This window comes from Triturus cristatus, chromosome 7, assembly GCF_964204655.1.
Source record: "Triturus cristatus chromosome 7, aTriCri1.1, whole genome shotgun sequence".
Taxonomy (NCBI): Eukaryota; Metazoa; Chordata; class Amphibia; order Caudata; family Salamandridae; genus Triturus; species Triturus cristatus.
In genome coordinates, this window is record NC_140590.1 from 953,970,366 (window position 1) to 953,990,565 (window position 20,200).

At 44.8% G+C, this 20,200-nt stretch overlaps 1 protein-coding gene across 7 annotated transcripts in view; it reads right to left on the reverse strand.

Moving 5' to 3' along the window:
* SAR1B (secretion associated Ras related GTPase 1B) overlaps window positions 1–20,200 on the reverse strand; it is a 368,801-nt gene that overhangs the window by 298,565 nt on the left and 50,036 nt on the right. The window lies entirely within an intron of this gene.

Sequence of the window (20,200 nt, forward strand, 5' to 3'; positions counted from 1 at the left end):
CGTTAAAGGCTCTCTCCCTCATTATAGGCCTGTGCCTGCCCTACCTCATTATAGGTTCTCGTCTGCCACTTGGGCCTATAACTCAGGTTCAGGGCCTTCAACAACAGGTATAGCCCTCCTGCCACTTCCACCATGAACAATGAGCGGACACGGACGGACCTCTCTTTGCCAGTGCTTAAGTTGCACCGGTGGTTGCAGGTGGGGCCCACCGGCAATCATTTTTGGGAACTGACACTTAATTTTCTAGATCGGACTTAGACCCAGAGCAAAAGAGGAGATAAAAACACAAAGGGAGAAAAGGAGGAAGAACAAGCCAGAAAAACATTGACAAATGGAGAAAGCAGGGATGAAAAGAACCTGCCAACATAATCTCAGCACTTCATGATCATCTCAGACATGCCACTAATGCTAACAAGTATGTTTACCAGCGAGAGAATGAACTAAGCAGATACACCTGTTACTTAGTTTATAGAAAGTGTGAATTAAAGGGTGTTTTTTCTAATTTACTATAACGGTGATAGCAAAACATTAAGTTGCTTAATCAACAGTTAGACAGTGTGGCTTGTCAATAATGAGTGAATCACTGAAAGATAAACTGGTGTGCATACAATTCAGCTTCTTTGTTAAATCGCTCTTTGCTTTGTGTGACTCACTGTGCAGCGCGAGGTCCGCTAGGTACTATGGTGATAGGAGTGTATGTTGCTTACCTTATAAAAGATGTAGCCCTCTGCTCACGTCTCTTCATCCAGAGTTATCAGGACACTTACAACATCACAGTAACACAGTGTAGGGTGTTTCACTGTTGTGCGTGTTATTGTATGGCAATCTACGTCTGTCACATACTAGTAAAATACTGTATTAATATTGTATTAATAGCATCTTCGTATTAAAAACTAAAATCCACACTATCGCTCCTTTCAAAAACTCTTTGGTGCTCGATCAAATACACAGTAACTACTGCTCATGCTTGTCCTTGATTCACAGCTGGGCATAACAGGTGATTCCCGTTTCCAGTCCCTAACTTGGATTTTTGACTTGGTTGTGAACTATTTAACTAACATGCACGAGAACAATGATTCAATTCCCAGGGCTTTTAAGATGGAGTCACCCGGTGACCCTTATTTCAACGGAATCTAGGGTATGGATGAACTTGGGGGGATTTGGAAGCACCAGGAGGGGCTAATAATGCAGACCAAGATGACAACTAAGACCCTTATTTAGAGTTTAGCAGATGGGTTTGTTTTTCACAAATGCAACGGATCTCTAATTTGTCTTAATGAACATGTTTATTTACCTTCAGTAATGCCTTATCTGTTAGAGACTCTATCTAGCCGCACATTCCTTACCGTAGAATTATACCCACAAAATTTTCCTTACCTTAGAATTATCCCCAGAAATGTTTTCAAGAGCAGTACCCCTGCGCACCAGAAGGCTGTGTCGTTCGGCTGTGTGTGGCGTCATCCACGCTGGAAGTGGCGTGTGCGGTGCCTATATAGGCACCACTCCAGCACGATGATGTCAGTTTCTTTTTGCGACTTTCCACGCCAGAAGTGCGGAGCCACAGATAGTACTGAGCACTGGTGTGTGAAACTAGAGCCCTGAGAGGGGAAACAGCTCTAAATCTATAAATCTGTTAACAGAGTGGGGAGGATCGGTAAGGAATCTGGGGCTAAATAGGATCTATACCAGATAATGCGTTACTAAGGGTATGTAACTTGTTCATCTGATAGCAGTGGCGTAGCTGGGGGGGACGGCGGAGGTGAGCAAATCATGGTCTGTCGACTAACACCATCCCCCCCCAGAACAAGTCATCCGTCAGCTGCCAGAACCCTCCTCCCGAACAAGTCGTCCATAGGTAGGTCTAGCTACACTGCTGTCTGATACAGACTTCTAGTCACAGATTCCTTACCTTAGAATAGATACAGAAGCAGTACCTCCTTGGAGGTGGTTCTGCAAAAGGATTTCACACTAAAAAGACCTGCAGGGCCTAACGGGCAAAGTTGCCATCCCTACAGACCTGACAGTCCAGGCAGTAGAGCTTGGTAAACATGTGCAGAGATGCCCATGTTTCTGCTGCCGTGTAGATGTCCAGGAATGAGACTAAGTATGCTAATGCATTGGTGGCAGCCTTGGTTCTGAAGGAATGAGCATGCAAACCCTCAGGGGGCTGCTTCTTGGCCAATATTTAGCAGAGAATGATCCATTGGGAGATCATCTGTTTCTTTACCTCCTTTCCGTTCTGGGCTCTGACATACCCAACAAAGAGTTGGTCGTCCACCTGGAACTCTTTTGTGTGGTCAAGATAGAATGACAATACTCTTTTTGGGTCCAGCCTGTGAAGTCTCTCCTCTTCCTTAGGGGGGTGAGGTGAAGCGTAAAAGGTAGTCATTGTGATTGACTGGCTTCTATGAAAGGCCGCCTTCGGTACGATGAAAGCTCTAGTGCAAAAGAACAGCTTGTCTGGGAAGATGTTGAGGTACAGAGGCTTAGATGACAAAGCCTGGAGCTCACTGACCCTCCGGAAAGATGTTATTGCCACTAGAAAAGTTATCTTGATATTAAGGAGCCTGATAGGACAGTTGTGCAGCTGCTCGAAGGGAGCACACATCAGAAAAGTTAAGACTGAATTAAGGTCCCACTGAGTTATGATGAAGGGAGAAGGTGGGAACAAGCGTTGGAGATTTTTTAGAAACCTATAAGCAATAAGGGACTTGAAAAGGGATGGCTGATCTTATAACCCCAGAAATGCTGAGATGGCAGAAAGATAGCCTTTTAAGGTGCCCATTGCAGAGCTCTGCTGGGCAAGAGAAAGAATAAACAGAAGGACCTGAGAAAGGGGAGTAGAAAAAGGATCAATCAGTCTTTCTGCACACCATGCCACAAACTTGCCCCAACGGCAGGCGTATACTGTCTTGGTGGAGGGACGCCTGGCTGCCAAGATGACATTACAGACTTCCGACAGAAGCTTGAAAGCTGTTAACTGTTGCTGCTCAATCTCCACACATAAAGGCGGACGGAGTGTTGACAGTTTCGGGTGGAAAACCCTCCACTGCTGCTGTGGCAGATAATCCTCCCGAAGGGTCAACCTGATCGGAGGACCGATGGCAATGTTCTCCATTTCAGTATAGCGGACTCTCCAAGCCTTATCCAAGGCCACAAGGAAGACTTGACCTAGTCTTTCTGATCTTCTTGAGAACTCTGGGCAGGAGTGATATGGGTGGGTGGGTGAGCTTCACTCAAGACGAAAGGCGTCTCCTAGCAAGAGCCTCCTTAGGAACTCCAGCGTGCAGAACTGCTGACATTGCATGGTCTCAGAGGTGGCAAACAGTTCTAACCAAGGCTCTTCCCACTGCTGAAAGAGACCTTGCACCACCTCTGAATGGAAACACCATTTGTGATCCGCTAGGCATTACCATCGGAGTTTGTTCACTCTGGCGCTCAGAATCCCACACCTTGAAAAAGGGTCCACATCCCTACCCTGCCCTGTTTGTTGCAGTACCACACGCCTGGGGATTTGTCCGTGAACACCTGTAGTAGCCTTCCCTTGATGGATGGTAGAAAGGCTTTCAATGCCAACCGGATCACTTGAAGCTCCAACAGGTTGATGTGGAGTGCGAATACGGCTAAAGACTCCAAATCAACCTGTTGGAATTCCAAGTGAACTACTCTGATCTCCACTGCTCTGAGATAGTGCCATAGCCCAGAAGTGACGCATCTATCACTACTGTCAGATCTGGTTGGGGATTGGAGAGGGGTCTGCCGCTGACCTAAACACAGTTTGTTAACTACTACTGTAGATTTTCTGTGGCCTCTGAGATGATTTTGACTGCAATGATAATCGATGGCTCCACGATCGATCCTGGGACCTTCCACTCGACCAGGATTGAGACAGTCGCGGCATTGCACATCAAGCGGCGAGGAATTTGAGGGACCACTCCCTCAAGGTCTTGGGGTGCATGGCGTAACAATTGATGCAGGTCTTGGTGTACTGGTTGTGCTTGAGACACCAGAGGCAGACGAGGTGTGGGTTCGTCACTGAAATTTGCCAGTTGCAGGTGCAACAGGGCTTTAAACCAACCTTCCTTGAGGACCTCCCCTCATCAACAAAAGGTCGAACTAGGTCAGTCAAAAAGTGACTGGGGATAGCTTTTCTCTGGATCTGCACTGACTGGAGCGGAGAAAACAAAACGGACGTCAGCGCGCTAGGGTGGCGCCTATAGAGACACAATTGCACGTCACTTCTGGCGTGGATGACGCCACCTACCGACATGCAGGGGTACTGCTCACAAAAATCTTTCCAGGTTCCAGTTTGACGCCTGGGGATACTTCCTAAGTAAGGAATCTGCGGCTAGAAGTCTCTATCAGATACAAGTGCATTGCATACATGCCAACATTTTAGAACAGGAAAGAGGGAGATTTGGGAAAATAAATCGGGGAATGCATTTTCCCAAGTGACTTCTATTGAAGCAGAGGCAATTTCAGGAGGCAGCAAAAATAAAACCATTTTTGGTTTAAAAAATCTGAAGTCTCCCGCCTGAATCACATTTGTGACAAGTAACCCCCGTCCACCAAACTCTAAATAAGGCCTAAGACCAAGCATTCAATCAGACAAACTTTTTAAAATATGGTGTACTGAAATGCTTGTTGGCCACACCAAATCACAGTACACGCTCTCCTGCCAATGACACTCTCATTTTCCTAATTTTGCAAAGACATGCAATAAACCACCCCTTCGGTGTGTTTCATAACTGTTTGAGCAAAAACCAATTAACTTATTGTAGAGGCAAGCTCAAACTCTATATAAACCTGACTACAAAAAGTTTCAACCCACCTTTCAGGGTTACTACCTTTCCTCCATCTGTAATATTAACAGAAAAATTCTTGGTGTGAGATCCTGGTTTATTATAAGAGAGAGAGTACAAGGTGTAACTCCCACCAAAGTAATAATTCGGCCTTGTTCAGTAAAGTGCTGGCACCCAACGAGCAGCCCTTCTCACAGAAAAGTGTACTTAAAGTTTGCCCGAGTGAAATTTGCGTTATAATCCTAAATAATTTTGTGAATTTTGCTTTGAACTTCTTACACAAAATTACCCAAATTAGGAGCTGAATACCTTTCTGTGACCCAGAATATACCTTTGCAAAGGTAGCTTCTGATATAGCTCTTAAGAGAACTACACTGGGTCTCTTAGACTTATCCTGAAAGGGGTCTCAGGTTCCTGAGACATAACCTGTGTTTTGTTGAACCTAAATAGCGCCTTCCTCAGTTTGAGAGCTATAAATTGAAAGATGAACCCTCCGATGACCAGGTGAAACAACAGGGCCCCCTTTCTCCTGATGTGACAGACCACACTCAGATATGACTAAGAGAAAGAGGAGGTAGAGTGAACTGTGTAGGAATGTTACTGTGAAAGCTCAAGAAAATTGAGACGGTAAAGTAAATAGGTAGATTGGATATATGTGTGGGTTATATGTGCATCTACAGTGGGCAGCAGACTGTGATTGCTTATGCTAGTGTCTACCACACATGTACCAATTTTTATTTTTTTTTATTCAATTTCATGAGACATATGCAGTTAGAAGAAGACATTCTGCGCCAATCTGTGTGGATATGTTGCCACTCACTAGTAAGGTGGGTAGAAAAGCAAGCAGTGAAATGATAATAAGGGAAGCAGCTTGGTTTTGTAATAAAAAGAGTTCTGATCAGGGCAGACTGGGAACCAAAAGGAGCTGTGGCAAAAATATTCGAACCAACCCAGCATACTTATACTGCAAGTTTGAGTACACATTTACACCTTCATCACTGCATGGGTTTGGGAACTGTCTGCGCAAAGTTTGTATTGTATTATATGTTTAATGTAGTTAAAAATGTATACCAACAGTGTATCGGATTATCCTTGTGTCAATGTCTTTCTGTAGGGCGTATGCCCAGCTGGAATCAACGAAAATCAATAAAATGTGTTATTGCATCTCTCTCCCCTCTATCTCATTCTCTCTCCCCTCACTCTCTACTGATAGCCCAAGTGCCTACTGTAATTATCTGGTGAAGGTAAAGACAGTGGCAAAGGCACCAGCAGTGGTTGCCTGTTTTATAATCCAGTTTCCAGAGACTTAAGCACTCTGGGGAAATCCATGGCCGACAAAACATGCAGTCCAAACCTGGTTCTGGTGTTGAAAGGAGGATGTGGTAGAGAGCATTGATGCCAACGTTTTCCACTTTATAGGAGAAAAGAGGGTCAATAGCTAGGCGCCTGGTGCACCTGGTCAGAATGGTCTAGAGAAGGCCAGAGTAGTGGGATAGTTGAAAGACACGAAGGATTTAAGAGAGGTGAGGGCTCCGACCAGTGAAGACAGGGGTGTGCTCAGGACTGCATACAGGGGGTGTTAAAGACATCTGCAATTAACAGAACAAGGAAAAGATACACTTAGAGATGAGACCATTCTTCAGGCAAGAGGGTATTGAGTACCTAAAACACAGGGATTTTGGTTTCTTCAAAGAAACTAATGCTTATTTGCTTATCATGGGCAATCAATAGTACACTGTGGGCATATGGAATATGTGGTAAAGTCTGGTTTTATCTTAGGATAGATTAGACTGTCAAAATGGTTATGGTAAAGCTGAAAAGGTGGGGTGAGCGAAGACACTAATGGAAGAAGTTTTCCGGGTGCAGGCTTTGATAGCTAAAGATTTTAGAAGGGAATGTATTGGGAAGAGAAGGCACAGAAGGGTAAGCCTAACACAGAAGGTTAAGACAAGCTTTGAATGTTTGGTAGTATAAATAGGGCTAATGGAATTATGTGATTCTGTGGCAGCTGCTTTTCTTGCATAATTTTGGGTTTCCCAAATTTGCCACATAATCGATGATCCTTTGTATAATCTGCAGATTTTAACAAAAAATAATTTGTTTCTAGCTCATATGGATCAAACGTTTCTAAAAACGGGGGGCATGGCCAGCAAGATGGTGGGGTAGAGGACGCTGTACAGAGCTCCACCAGGGCCTAACTAAATCCTGCACTAATCCGGCATCCCCGAGTGCCATTGATGCCCTAAAACCACCCCCGTTTGATCCTGCAAGTGAGCCACGCAATCGGAGTGGTCTTGCAAAGCTCTACGATGATCCCTGGTCGAGCGGTGACTGCCTCGAGGCGTAGCTAGAAACCCGGACAAAATAGTGGGCGCTGCGCAGCTAAAATGGGTGAGAGAGTGGTGATCCTGAGCCCTGGCCAGGCAGATACAAGACTGGGGAGGTCCGCGCCTAGCTGAGTCAGGTACCTGCTGCAGAAGGAGAGCCCCTGGCACTGCCTACTGATCAAGGAGTGTGTCGGGGCCTAAGCGGTGCAGCCGCCTTGTTTTGCCGCGGAGAAAGATATGGAAAAAAATGGGGCAGAACGTCCCCAGGGCTCCAGGTTGGTGTAGTAGGAAGCATCACCTGATCCAGAAGGAAACCTCTGTTGGCCTGATTCCCCCTCTCCACCCACTGAGATGCAGATCGGCATCTGAGGAGCGACAGGGGCAACCAGCAGTGAAAGGATGAAGCACCTTTTGCCCAGAGGCCTGGTAACATGGTCGGCCGGGGACTTGAACCGACTGGAGTGCATGCACTTTCAGAAGAGGAGCCGTTGCGTGAGGTGAGTCCCAGCGGAGGGCCAAGCAGATGGAAGCGAGGGGGAGAGCTGATCGGACCCTGCCTCAATACTCGGGGAACTCAAAACAGTTTGAGGCCGGTGGTGGCAGAGGAGAAATCTAGAGCCGGGATGCGGCTGGCAGCTGACACTCCCTCACCCCTACAACCTGGGGTTTGGTAAGGGGGTACCACAGGAGTAGTCCCCCCTGAAGAGTAGTGAACCCCCAAACAAAAGGAAAAAGACACTGACCATTACGGAATCTCCCCTGACCCCCTGAGACACCGCCCCCAGACATATCTACCCTGACAACAATGTATGATGGTCAAGTAGAACTCCTGATACAATGGTGCCTGAGAGTGGTCTGAGGCGGCAGAGTGTAGGGGGCGGATAGCAATGATCCCTCCCAGAAGGGCCCTGCATGGAGCCTGAGAAAGGACCTCCAGAGGCAAACAGTGAAGGAGGCACAAGGAATAAATCCTGAGACTGGGGGTAGAATCGAGAAAGGCCAAAATGACAGTTACAGCATAGAGGCCCCCTGTTGCTTCGTCGCCATTGAATTGTGTGGGTCTTGAGAAGCACGGATAAACGCTCCTGGATAGGCCCAGACAGAGCTACAGTCATCTCTGCACTCCTCCAAAATATGAGACAGGTTTGAGCAGTGGCTGCGTTTGGCTGCATCCTTGAGCTAATACACCTGAGGCTACTCACATCCATCAGTCGGGGGTGATATAGAGTCGGTGCCAATAACCTACAATGGCGAAAGACAAAGATCCGAAACCGCCCGTCATGGAAAAATCGATAAATACATCAAGGTGGTGGCGAACACGCCAGACCTAGAGGTACTGCCCACACTGCCAGATAATGCAGCCCATCTTAACGTGATCCAGTCGTCCAGAATGGCCTAGGAGGCCAGGATTAGAGTGTCACTGCTGCAAAAGGATCTCTGGAATGTGCTAGAGGTGGTGACAGCGGCAGAGGGTAGAGTGTCCAAATTCTTTACCACACCAGAGAAGGACTGGAACTGCCTGAAGGAGAGACAATACATCAGGCCCTCGCAAAATGTAGAAAGAGCACCCTTGGAGACAAGCAGACCGGGCCCAGGCCCAAACTCTGGTCCTCGATGTGCAAGAGGCGGCCCGTACAGGAGGAGGAAGAGGCAGATCACTGGGAAGGACAGATGGAAGCAGAGCGGTTGGTGGGAGATCCTCAGAATCTAATGACGACCTATGGAGACAGGGAAACCAATGATACCGGACAGATGGAGAGGAAGGGACACATTGAAGAGAGACAGAGGATGACTTAAGCCGAGACTCGGACAAAGTAACGTAACATGCTGACCAGAGAAACACCAGCCATGACGAACCTGAGATTCATGGCCCAAGATATTCTAATTATTTGGTGCTCTGGAAATCTTATCATGTTATGAATATTTTAAAGTTTCTTTCTTATATATCTCAAACACTAGATAGGTGACATAGTGTTTGTTTGTCCATTTGAGCACACGTTACTTAATGTTTGTGTTTTTACACCTACCCTGAATTTGTGATGTGCCAGCTGGGCTGTTTGACCACTGTCACCTTGTTTTGTTTGTGGACTGGGCAATAAAGTTAAGCAAGAGTTGGTGGCCACTTATATCAGGCGATTAAATCCAGATGTGATCTTGTTGCAAGAGACCCACTTGATGGGGCCCCAATACCATTTTTTGAGCAGGGGGCCCTACACCTCATTGGCTCATGCCAGCTTCACCTCTGGCTCTTGGGGAGTGGCAGTTCTGATTAGGAAGACTCTCCCCTTTCAGGTCCAGAGGACTTGGACAGATCCCAGCGGGACATACGCTGTGGTGCTGGGCATGTGGGGGAGGAAAGACATTAAACTCATTTTTGTGTATGCCCGCCACGACTGCAACATCCCACCCTAGACAAAGTTAGGGCGATACTGTTGGAGACCGACTCCTCTCTTCACATCATGGGGCAGACTTTAATGATGTTATGATTCCTAAGATGGATCAATCAGGCTCTACCTCTAATGTCCCAAGAGAGATGCCATTGAAACGTTTCAAGAACATGGTGCAAGTATCAAATCTTTGGCGTTGCTGCTACCCAGAAGACCGAAGATACTCTTACTTCTCTGGAACCCACAGAGGGTTTTCCAGACTAGATTATATTTTTGCCACGGCAGGAGAGGTAGATAGGATAGATAAGGCTGAATATATGGCCACTCGCCATTCTGGCTCACCCTTGCGAGACGACCTTGTTGCTCAGGTTTGGGATGGAGGCTGATTGCATGGGAATTAAGAGATGAGACATTCTTACAGGAACTGGGGTAGACACAAAAAAAAGTATCTGTGGACTCGGCAGTCATGCTCTGGGAGGTCTATAATACAGATAGGAGGCTATATGAAGAATTTGCACAATGTTACGAGTACTTTTATAGGGTGCGTCCACTAGCAAAAGCCCACCAAATAGAAGCTTACCTAGCCATGGTAAATATGCAGACCCTTCCGTCAGAGGATCATTTGGTCCGGGAGTAAGAAATCACTCTCCCTGAAATATTAGCAGCTATACCAAAACTAAATTCTGGTAAGGCCCCTGGCCCCAATGGACTACCGGTCGAGTTCTTTGAAATAAAAAAAACATCGGGACCCTTGGTCCCCACCTACTTAAAATGTATTTAGAGGCAAGAGATGACGGAACAAAGCCACCAGACCTCCTCTATGCCACAACAGTGGAAATTCTCAAGCCAGGAAAACCAGCAACAAATTGTAGTTCTTATCACTCTCTCTCTTCTACGATTTGGTCGTATTTTCTCCTGAAGGGATACTACATACTAGTGTGATCTATCTAGGGTACGTATCAATCACATGTACCTGTTTACGACCCTTACACAAGTAGATTAGGACACTGGTCCTGATGAAATGCCGTGATCTTTATGACAGTCATAGGGCATGAAACATGTTGACCTTCTTTTAAAATATCCCTTTGTGCTGGATTGGATCATTATATCCATCTATAGCCAGATCATATGTTTTTAACTGTAACAAAAGAACCCAGTTATTGAATAGTATTTTGGGTTCTTTTAGTTATTTTTACTTCACATTTTTTAACCAATCTACTAAGTTTTCACACTCACCATCACACCTCACTCTTCACATTGGCAAAAACAAAAGAACTCCTGCAAATAGCCCCCCTGCGATGCCACTTGCCCATTGTAATGGCTGGCTCAACGGGGAGCTGCCCCGATGAAGACGCATGACACTCCTGGGGGGGGTGTGTGAGGGCCCTTGCTCCTAAGGGAGCAGATCCCATGATCTGCCTCACTAGCAGCCTTCGACCTTCCCTTTTGCTAAGCAGTGCATTCCCTGGTTTTCTTTTCTTGATACGTTGTTCACCATGTCTTTTAATAAAACTGGACCAATATACTCTTCTACGAAACAAGCTACAGCTAGGCCTGTTACAACACCACCACCAGCATGAAAGTTCTCAGAAGTGCAGTCAGAGGCTGTCTGCTGATGAGCCTTAAGGTTCAGCTCCAGTAATGGGGTCAACTAGGCTGAGACGATGAACTTCGCTTGTGTTAAAAAAATATTCAATAACCCTCTTACCACACGTTTCTGCCCTGAGTAGCACATTACAGCACATCTAATCAGTGTCCAATTATGACCAGTTAAGCACATGCCTTTGCCCAAAAATTTGGAAAGCTGTGGAAATGTCCTTTTCTGCAAATTATTTCATGTTTCATGTTTACAGGTGGGAAAAAATCGAAATCCAGGAGCAAACCCCCACTTACCCATTGAGGAATGTTTTTTCGAAAACAACTGGGTCATACTAGAGCCACTGGAATTGTACAATGGTAGGGCAGGGCAGTTTTCGTAGAAATTATACATTTTCAATTGTTACATTTTTCAATGCATTTATCTCATGCTATAGTTAATTAAAACCTTACATGAAAAATAAAAAACATAATATAATTCAACAATAGTAAAATTCAACCTAGATGCAATAGTACATCAGTACAGAGCTTGACTCGCTTCTTAAATCACAGCCTAATGAATTTGTGTTATAATCTGTTCAAATTTTTAAAAACTTTTTAAAAATTGTATTGAAATAATGACTTTATTAATATTTAATAACAAATGTATTTTTAAAATGTGTTGTTCTCAGCAGAGAACTAAATCAAATAAACTTAAGCTTGAACTTGAAACTAGTTATTACATCTGATTATGCGATTAAATTAAAAAAACTATCAAGCGGACAGTTATTTGCCACACTTGCCAACATTTGTGGTTTTAGTTACAGAGTCCAACAAATCATATTTCCAGGTCAAGGAGGTCAAAAGTTACAACAATCAGAGTCAAAGATAATAGTTCTGGTGTTAATGAGCGTACACATGCTAATATAGGCTTCAGCAAATGCTGTTTACATTCATGAGCATATAACAGCCGACTTATCGGCTTTGCCACGACTTGTTCTGTCCTATGGAGGTGCCTATATTAACAACACACAAAAGGTTATTTTTCTAAAGCACACACTAGGGTCACCAAGCTTCAGTCGTTCCATAAAATGCAACTGTCTGTACTGCTGCTAAATTGTGAATGTAAGTGAACTGTTGACAAATGCTCAAAAGACTGAACTAGTGGTGTTACTTCCTGAACGTGGTGTGATTCACTATTGGAAATGTGTAAGCATGCCTCACTGTGACATAAGAAGTCTACCAACTGAGGTCTACTAAATGAGGCAATGTGTTGGGATCACTGATGGACAGACACCTGCTGGTAAAGTCAGCCTTTGTGGAACTACATGTGTATAAAGCCAGAGGCGGCTCTCATCACCCACTGATCACACTGCACTGGCTTAATTTTAGATTCAGCACTGTAAAAATGGCATGAATGTATTTATCTCATTCCCAGAAGATTTTTAATTTACTATATAGAGTAGTAAACTGAGGCACATTAATGTGTCACTTAATGTGCTAGTGGCACACCGCTCTGCAATGCAGACCGCAAATGTAAACACAGGAGAAGGAAAAACAGTATGTGTGTCATTAAACAAAACTATATTCTGGGTGGCAGGAGCATCTTATTAGTGCTATTGCAAAAAAAGTAATCCTCTTATTAGAATGTATCAGGACTTGACAGCCAAGACCCCAAAAGGGGAAGAGGAAAGAAGAGGAGAATTGAAACTAAGCTGCTTGCGCCAAAAGGTGCCAGATGGTTGTATGACAGAGGCATGCCTGGCTAAACCAGGCGTGCCTCTACTACGCTGCCCAAACAACGAATGTGTCTGAACAACGCATTCCTTTAACACGCATGCCTTTACCACGCATGCCTTTGCCTTGCAATTTCGTGGTAAAGGCATTGGCAAAGGGATATGTGTGAAAATATCACACCCCAGCCCTCCTGCCCTGAGCCCTAAAAACAACCCCTGACCACCCAGCCCTTAAAACAACCCGACACCCCGAGCTCCCAAAACAACCCTGACCTCCTGCCCTGAGCCCTAAAACAGCACTGCCCCCCAAGCCCTAAAAAGAACCCCGACCCCCCCCTAAAAACAAATCCGACACCACGAGCCAGGAAAACAAACCCAAGCCCCGAAAACAACCTCGACCCACCCGAGTCCTAAAAACTACCCCAACCCTGAGACCTAAAATCTACCCCAACCCTTAAAAACTAACTACCCCAACCCCTCAATACCTGGCCCAATCCCCACTTACCACACCACGTCCACGTCTGATCCTTCCTCTTCCTGTGCCTGCCCATCCCCTCATCTACACCGCACACTGCTTTAAACATGCATATGCGTGGTTAAGGCATATGTGTGGTTAAGGCAAGTGTGTTTCCGCTTGTGGGGAAATGTCATGCGTGGCTCAGCACGCGTTGTAAAGGCCGTATCCCATGCCAGATTGCAGGAGTAAAAATATCCATACATCTTCTCCAGGCAAAGCTGCTGCACACCAAGTGTGAGAAAAGTGACACACAAAATACTGGCAACAATTATTTAGTGGAATGGTAGTCCTTTAGGGTATGTGACAGCAATCACAGAAAGGGATAAACAATACATTTCCCATATTACAGTGCGCATGACGTCACCTCTTCTGGATGAAGAGGTGGTCACCACTTGCACTATATGCTGTGATTGTGATCATAGCAGTAGGGATATGGTCTATTGAGGTGAATGTATCCTTTGCACAAATATTGGTTGCACAACATTCAACAGCACGCAACCCGTCAGCTACTATACTCTTTCATTGGCACAAGTCGGGGCATTTGGATCAATCAGGCCAACAGAAGTATAATAAAAAAACAAACTTTAAATTCAAAGTAAAATGAGTAAGGTAAAAAAAATCCTGATTTAAATAAGATGAAGAAAGGTAAGCAAATGCAGTTCAAGTCTTATTTTTAAAGAAAATCACGTCTTTTTTATGCAACAGTTGTGCACACAAAAAGATGATTTTTGTTAAAAATAAAACTTAGCAAGTATTATACTGCAGTTATGTACTTCTTATGTAAAGTAAGCCTTAAGCTTTCAATTAGAATGTGTTGTTTTAGTGGAAAAAGTCTATATTCTAAGATGGCATCAGAATTTACAAAAGAGTGCCTGTCAGCTGCTGAAAACAATGCACCTCATTCACTGCAAGGAAGCACTCCTGAGGAGGCAGAATGGTACGACATACCGCCAACTGCCTGGGGCAAGAGATGGTTACTCCTCCAACCCCAATACATACATATCGATTATTAACAAAAAAGTTGTACTTGTGGTGTAATGCAGCAGCAAGCCCTCAACAAATGTTAACTGGTTACCTTTCAGTTATTGATTGCCATGTTCCTGTTTTAAGCTCCCGCTAATGAGGTGAAACGTTTACCCAGGGAGTATTAATGTGCTCAAATTTTGGCTTTTGTCTGCAAAATAAATTTAAAAAAACTCCTTAGACATTTCAACGTAATTCAAAGAGCGTGGAAATAATGATTCCTTCTTTGTCATAAAAATGGCACGTTCCATTATTTGCGCGAACAAAATTTGGGGTGTTACACATCTGGCACTGTTATTTCAATAAGGCACTGACAGAAAGAAATATCCTGTTGTATTTCTCTTTCTAAGGTTTGACATCAGGAATCATACGTGTGCCATAGTGACATAATGATATTATGCACATCTAATTTACATCACTGCTCTGCAGGGCTGTTTCTGCAGTGCTTCTACAGGCTTGGGCGCAGGATAAACCTAAAACTGAAGACTGGCTCTAAAACCCTTATGGGATACTTTTTAATAGACGAAGAGTGCACATGGAGACTTGCTTTCTACCGAGCGTGGCACTGTGTTTTACTCCAGAAGGGACGGTGTTAAGGAAAAGACTAAATCATTATCCGTTGGTGAATTATGTTTTCGATAGGATAGTGTGATTAGGTGCGTTTGTCTGTCTTGAGAAGCCTTTGTATTTTGCATGGAGTCGGGGTTCCTCTTGTATCAGTGTATGTCAAAGCGACAAAAAAGCGGGTCTGGTGGCTTAGTGGACTAATGGATCCTCATGGTCACAGGTACAAATCCCAGGGGTCCACTCAGCCTTTCATTCTTCTGAGTTCGATAAAATGAGTACCTTTGAGTTGGGTAACAAGTGGGTGGGTCTGAGCACCGGCAGTTTTTTTAAGGAGGCCTCGAAACGGGTCTCTATCGGGGTCTGTTTTGTGGCACAGGCGGTCCGTTTTTCTTCCCGGACTACAGTGAGAACAGGCGCCTCGATTTGCACGTGGTGAGCGTTGTATAGGAAGGGAAATCCTTTAGAGCAGTGTTTCCCAAACTGTGGACCATGGACCCCCAGGGGTCCGTGGCACATTCCCAGGGGGGCCTCAGGCAGTAATTTTAAAAGCACAACAAAGTTCCTTGTAGAATTAGCAGTTTTCCAGCAACAATAAAAGTGTCAAGATAACGTCAGTGATTAATGTACCTGCTGGAGAGAGAAGAGAGTTTCTGTCAAGTGGCAGCTTTGACCTATCTCTAACGTAGCACAGAGGGTTAATATGCCTACTGCAAAGAACGTGTACCATGCATTTTACAAAACAGTTTATGTGCATAGGTTAGTGAGTTACTGCTTTTGTCACAGAGATTCTTTTGTTACTGTGCAGTTCATAAGTGACAATCGTAATCTAGCACAGTGACCTATAAACTGTCATCAAAGATCTGATTGCAAACTGCATGGTGCAAGTTAGAAACATATGTTTTTTCCAACTCTTTCATTATCCTGATGCTGCTAAAAAGGTTTATTTGGGTGGAAATACATGTTTATTGTTAAAGTCAATGCTAACCACTGTGTTATGTTCTGAATCCTGAGTTTGGGCTTCTCCAGACCAAGCACTCTTTAAAAATGCCTACCAGTATGAATGACATGTGAATCCTACACCTTGTCGCATTTGCCTTATGTAACATTATCTATACACTGATTTACACGTATGAATTGTTGTCTCTATGGGGCAGATTTACAAGGAAAGTGACTCAGTGTGTGCCCCAAGCCATTTGGCTGCGCCGCACTGAGTCACTTTCAAAGCACAGGGATGCAACATATTTACAACAATATGTCGCATCTCTGTGCTTCCCACTGTGCTGGCGCACAAACTGCTGCCATGCGCCTGCACAGGCACATTTGTAGCATGGTGCAAGGATGCCTGCATCGTGGGGAGATTATTTATATGCAGTAAGGGTTCCCTTCATGCACATAAACAATCAGAAATGGCGTTTTTTAACTTCTAAGGGAGCTGCATTAGCACACATAGAACTTGTAAAACTTCATTGTTTTACTGATTGTTTATGTGCAGGAAGGGACACCTTCCTGTACATAAACAATCACCAAAGGTGATATCCTCTTTCTATGCGTGCTGCAGAATGCAACACGCATAGAAAGAGGGAAAAAATTAGGAGAAATTAATACATTTCTCTCGTTGTGCCTCCCTATGCCTCCCCTGGGGAGGCGTAGCATTCAGACACATTTCCAGATTTACGATTTCTATTTCTAGTAAATCTGGAAATGTGTCTGGTTTCATGGGTTTTACGTTGGAACACCCACAGCAACACCCATGGAACGCCCCTTTCACGCAAAGTGCTGTGTGCAAATGGACCATATTTACAAGACCAGGAAAAGTCACGCAGGGTGGCTTTTCCCCTCCTTGGAAATATGGGGCACTAAAATACGTCACCGGTGCGTCACTTTTTGTGATGGACCCGTGGCGCAAGGAGCTTGTAAATCTGCCCCTATATGTGTGTGATGTAAAGTGCTCTGACATCCTTCAATGGTATGAAAGATGCTATAAAACAAATTAAATACATGTGACCGAGGGGCTATGGAGAGATGAGAGGCACTGTTGGAGGGTGATATAAGGAAATCATTGAAGAACCCCAACAAAGATTGTCGTATCCTGGTGCAAAATAAGGTCATCTTTTACTATTCTTTAAAAGCTGATACAATTCAATATATAATGATAAATTTGTTCTAGAATGCACCATTGTTTCCTAAATTTTCTTGGGGGGAGAGCGTCCCAAAGCCCCCTTTGTAGTGGTTAGGCTCACTCACTGCACTTGGTGTGCACTGTATGGGGACTGGTCTGAAAACTTTTGCCAGGGCTGCTTTGGGTTTCCAGTCTAGCCCTGGCAGGAGCCTCGTACTGCGAAATAAAACCAACCATTTAAAAGTTAGTCACGGAGAAGCAGCACTAACCTTCCTGTTTTTTGCAAATTCTTTCAATATAAAATACTAAAATCCTTAGTAATTTGAGTATTTGTTTTGTGTGCACACGTGTGTTTATTGTTTTCGAATTACTGTTTTAATGTTTGAAATTTAAATCATACAAATTGCTTGGGGGTCCCCGGCTTCCAGAGGTGACTCAATGGGGGTCCTCAGGAGTCAAAAGTTTGGGAACCACTGCTTTAGAGGGTCATTCTCTCTCTGGATTTCCCTTCTCTTTTTGAAACTCAGGAGCAGCAACATTGTCGTGGTGTCACAAGGGCTTTAAGTGGAAGTTTTTTCAATATTATATACAAGCCATGGTTGCTGCTTATTTATCTTATGCAACTAGCAACCATTAACAAAGCCAATTGTCCTGACTTGTAGGTATGATGTGACTTGTTGTATTATATATCTGGACGCAGTGACAGGAACAGCAAAATACAAGTCGGGCGGCACACTGCTAAACAGATTCAAGACTTACATTTTAAGCCACGCCCTTAATTACATTGACCACGCCCCTTTGAGAGACCCACCAGTTTTTTCATCCCACTTAAAGCCCTGGGTAACAATAAACATCTGTTCATCAGCGCCAAGAGGTCTTCAGGGTGAACGTGCGCTTTACAAATACACGTTATATTATGTTAATATTGGAAGAGATCGGTACATAGTTCATAAGAGGTTGGCTATTTAAAAAGTGCGTCATGAGCTGGAACAAAAGGCACACTAGTCGGTTGTGTAACCGCATCCACCACGTTCACAAAGAAGGATTAAAGCTCGGCTCGCCAGGGCTCCGAGGAGGAGGGTGAAGGCGTGAACCAGCACATACCAGAGAAGTAAAAGCAGGCTACCGCACTAAGCAGAGAGCGAGGGGGACTCAGGTGCGGTTTCACTGTGGTCAACAATGGCATGGCGCCAGGGTCGGACTGGCCTCTATGGCAAACAGGCAGTGTCCGAAGGGCTGGTCTGATAGGTCAGTGCGTGGGGCGTTTGTTTCCTGTTTTTGAACAGCTGTATGGTCTGCGTGGCCGGTTTTTGACTGTTGTTTACCCTGACGTGGAAACAAACATTGCCTGTCGGCAGCTCAAATCCATGCGGTCTGCCATACCTTACGAAAACACTTATACAGCATGTCCTAACAAGTTACAAACTGCCCCAATTTGCGAAAATGGGACTATTTTAGTATTTTTAGCTTTCTAATTCACTAATGATGGCCCCTTTTACTTTAGTTTAATGGCCCCTTTTACTTTAGTGCCAGGGGCTATAGTCTATCCCAGGCCGAAACGGAATGGCACTACATCTGCCTCTGATCGATGAGGCGAGGTTTGCCTAATGAAAAACACAAATAACCCAAAAACAGAGAATCCTAAAAAGGAACCGTAGAGGTGAACAACATGCTTCATAACTAGATACAGAAACGAACGGGCTAACAGCCTGCTTGGAAAAGCATAATCACCCTGGGCCTGGCGCACGCATCTGCCAAATGGCACCATGCCACCTGTGACACCTTCTGTTAGTGGACAGCACTTTGCAATTCGTGCACCTGTAGTTTCGTTTCTCCGTCATTATAATGGACTTAAGAAATGAGAGTTTGAAATGTAATGTGTGTTCAAAAGTGAGGCCTGGCGGAAAACTTCCCCAATTCAGCCTTTGTATGCACGCACTCATTAAAAATCCAGGCCTACAAGCGCCAAAGCACAAAGAAAAAAACTGGACCGAGGAGCTACCCTTTGGACTCTTGATACTCTGCACCCAGGGAGAGGTGCCAGCAGAACCCGGGAGATATCTACGTGGACCATGAGAGGACGCCCTGCAGCCGGCAGAACCCAAAGGCTCACTGCGACACTTGCAAATACAGGATCAATGAGGCACAAGCACTAACCCACGGACCAAAGCACACCAACACAGGGACTGGGAAATACAGGACCATGTTCCATCGAAATCAGGCCCTCCCCCTCCCCGTCAACCGGCTCCCCTTCACTAATGTCAGTACCTTGTGAAAGCAGAAAGGTGGGATGTACTGCAAAGGCAATGCCAGGGGAATCCAAGTACACTCTGGTACATTTTAGGGTTGCCACATAGAAGTCTATATGTCACAATGAGCGGATGAAATTTCAGGATTATCCAATCTTAATAAATTTGTAGAAGAGACACTTCCACGTGGAAGTTATAGCGCAACATACTGTTAGGAAATGTGTGTACATTTACAGTGTCACAATCTTCCTCCCTAAGGAACAGAAAATGGAATGTCGAGGTGTTAACCCCGCATAATTCGGACCCCATAATGGATAAAATGCCCCCTATTCGTTGAACTTTGGGCAGTACTCTGCTTTTTTCCTCCCATCTCTCTTAATTTGGAAGTTCTTTATCACAAGCGCACTTTTGAAACTTGCTATGGTGATGTTTCTGTATGCATTCAACAGATCCGAATAACTCGCCTCTAGGCGCTTAGAAGAATGGAGAACGAGAATGCGGTACTTGTATAACTTGTTTAACCAAAGGCACCTGCTGTAAAAGGAGCTGCACGCACAAACCTCCCGGGCTGGGAGCAGCATAGAAACTAAAACACAGACCTGCGGGAGCGGAGATTCGGAGAACTGCCCAGTTACCTGCCAAGTAAGCAACCCGTCCTACAAAGAGTGCCCTCTGTGCAGACCGGTAAAAACAATCACTAGCGTGCTGCTGAATCACCAGTGGTGATGTAATCGGAGAAAGAGAAAGACCCTTCTAGATCCCTGGCAGAACGGTGAAGTGAGTTTTGTACAGCGCAACGCTAAAGGGAATTACCTTGCGGCGCTTCGAGGCTAAGTGGAACTGCATTTTTTTTTATATAGACTATGTTTAGTATATTGCTAGACGTCTTCGACATTTC